Source organism: Berghia stephanieae, chromosome 2 (genome assembly GCF_034508935.2).
Source record: "Berghia stephanieae isolate SIO BIC M18660-M18661 chromosome 2, UCSD_Bste_1.3, whole genome shotgun sequence".
Lineage (NCBI taxonomy): Eukaryota > Metazoa > Mollusca > Gastropoda > Nudibranchia > Aeolidiidae > Berghia > Berghia stephanieae.
Genome location: NC_088361.1, coordinates 20,707,737 through 20,710,912, shown reverse-complemented (window position 1 = coordinate 20,710,912; position 3,176 = coordinate 20,707,737).

Below are 3,176 nucleotides of genomic sequence, written 5' to 3'. Positions count from 1 at the left end.
GCCTGCTTTGCAGAGTTTTCTGGACATCACAACAGTGTGTTGTAGTTAGGGGCTGACATCAGGGGTTTACCACTGTTCACGGACTGGGATGCAGGGATTCGGCACGACTGGGTGCTCCAAGGACACGAAAAAGGACCAGGATCAGGACCTTCAATTAAGAGTTAAAACAACAAGGTCTTAAAGCCAATCGAGTGTGTCTTTCGCCACCGAATCGTCCTTGAGCGACACATCATAATAGCCTTTATTTGCCGACAAAGGCAAGGAGAAGCAGTAATTCCATGATAATGGTAGTTAGTATATGTTTTAAACATCAACTGACAGTCGAGCTATCTTACATGATGAGAATTTAACAGGTTTGTGTCCCTGGTATTTCTTTATTTATTTTTATTAATTATAATTGAGGTTATGATGTGTGGCCGGCGATTGGCGGTGGGGTACAGACATTCAAGCAATATACATATTGAATATAAATGAAAAAAATAGCATAGATCATAAGCAAATGTTAACTATAGTATAAGATACATATAGATATAGTTTTGTACATGTATTCCATCTTACGAACATCCATGGAATAGCACAATTAAAAATATATACACAAACTGTAATATTAATAACAGATTAAATTGAATTAACAGAAATATCTCGTTCCACTTTGAATGTTAACCAATAATTCATTTTACCTCCAGCCGAGGGATGACAAACTTTTTTAAAGTTTGAAATTGGAGGGATAGCTCTTCTTTCTTGGGCTTCTTAGGCGTGTGTGTGATTAGATTCAGAGATGAATTTGGTTTTATGAAATGGAAAAGAGCGTCTGAATTATGGGAATAGCCAATCAGAAGAATGTTCCTGTTTAAGATAGCCAATGATATCCATATGCTTTGATTAATACGGGATAACGGAGAGTTAACGGAGAGATAGGACAGTAATTGCAATTTTAGCTACTCTTGAACGAGACAAGACCTCAGGGCATATGCACGTTGGAGTCTTGTTTGGAAAAAGTAATTAGCAGCAGGCATGAATACAATGGCAAACAATTTGAACAGGTAAATAAGCCTTTAGCTGAAAGTGAGGTTCCGTTATACAATGGAAATGTTTCCCCACCTAACGACCAAAATTTCCGTTAGAAAGATTTGGGGCTTTATTGGAGAAAGACTGTCCATGTTTGAGTATTTTAAATGGAGGTGTTAATTAAATATATGTCTCGTCCACTAGGTTTGAAGTGGTTTTGAAACGAGACGATGACGAATGATAAAGAAACACGCAGTGAAAGAAAATCGCTCGTCACAATGAGTATCTACTAATTAGATAATAATACTCTCTGATTGCATAGGATATGATATGTGCGGCTATGTGGTCTAGTGTTATGACACTCGCTTTCGGATTGGAAGGTCCTGGGTTCGAGCCTCGCTCGGTGCATAGTTCAGTCATTGGAAAAGGCTCTTTACTCGCATTATCTCACAGTACTCAGGTGTAAAATGAGTACCTGACCATTAACAACGTTGTCTCTGTCCGAAAAAAAAAAGTGTAATATCAGCGTTAAGTCCCGTCCTACACGTTGGTCAGGGACCACTTGTAAAGCGCTTTGAGCACGTTTAGTGGATATTGCGCTATATACAAGCTCAATTTGTTTGTTTGTTTGTTTGTTTTGATATATACTGTGGTTCATTGCTCGAGATGCCTTTATTTACCAATTCCCGACACAGCGCTACTCGGCAGAATATTAATTGATAGAATAAAGGAGGGGGTAGACCCCGATCTAATAATATGTGACCCCTCGCCTCAAAGCAATATTAAGTCGGGATGACTAAGATGCTGAAAATTAAATTTGTAGCAAGATATATCAGACTTGCGTTCATTTTATAAACTGTATTGAGGAGAATGAATATCATATTTCAGGTTGCTAAATACCAGTAATTCATATTTTTGTCCAGTTTCACTTTAATTTGAATTTTTTAGCATCTGGTCTATCCCGACATAATACCGCTTTGAGACGTTGGGTCATATATTAGCATCATAAATAGATCAATAAATATCTATTCTGCTCATTATAACAGAAATGAAACTTTGCAAAAGCATTTGACTCTAGTCAGAGAGAGAAGGGGGTGAGAGAGAGGGAGAGAGAGAGAGAGAGAGAGAGAGAGAGAGAGAGAGAGAGAGAGAGAGAGAGAGAGAGAGAGAGAGAGTCGGTGGAATATTACGTAGGCATATTATGGAATAGGATGTACCTACTTCTCCAAAATAACTTAACTTTTCAAAGCCTTATATGAAAACTTGGAATGCGCTGTACCTACCTAGTCGATGAAAATGAGAAAACGGACAGGGAGTCGGACAATCTACGAACTTTTCAGAAGTAATCAGAGGGTTTGAGGTTGGATCCTGAATTCTTCGGGTGTTTCTTTAAAAAAATATTTGGTTCATTTTTTTATTTTTAAAAAAAAATTTTTTTTTAATTTTTTTTTTTTTTGGTTCGTCACTGTTCTAGACATACCTTTTTCAGATAGATTCGTTTAATTCTATGGCTGGGTATTAACAAGATATGAAGTGAGTAGAAAAGTGCCAGAAGACAATAGAGAATAAATTTTTTTTTTTTTTTTTTTTTTTTTTTTTTTTTTTTCGCGGCGGTGGTGGGGTTTGAACCTGCGACCTTATTGGTACGACAACTCCGCCTGGCAGGTGAGAGCGTGGCTCTACCGTGTGAGCTATCCACGAACACAAAAATATTCGTTTCAAACCCAAAGTCATTTCTAGATCCCTCTCTCACCCACTTCTTGAGATCGCCGATTCGTTCACCACCATCGCAAAGTAATTTTGACCAGCAGTTAAGCTTAATAGCCAATATTCTCATCACAAACATATAACATAGAAACGATTGAGACATTGAGTATGCTCCGGTGTATGGGGCGAATTTTTAATTCGGAAAAGTGAGTGGAGCAGGCACTTATGTTGGTAACAACAAGATATGAAGTGAGTAGAAAAGTGCCAGAAGACAATAGAGAATAAATTTTTTTTTTTTTTTTTTTTTTTTTTTTTTTTTTTTTTTTTTTTTTTTTTTTTCGCGGCGGTGGTGGGGTTTGAACCTGCGACCTTATTGGTACGACAACTCCGCCTGGCAGGTGAGAGCGTGGCTCTACCGTGTGAGCTATCCACGAACACAAAAATATTCGTTTCAAACCCAA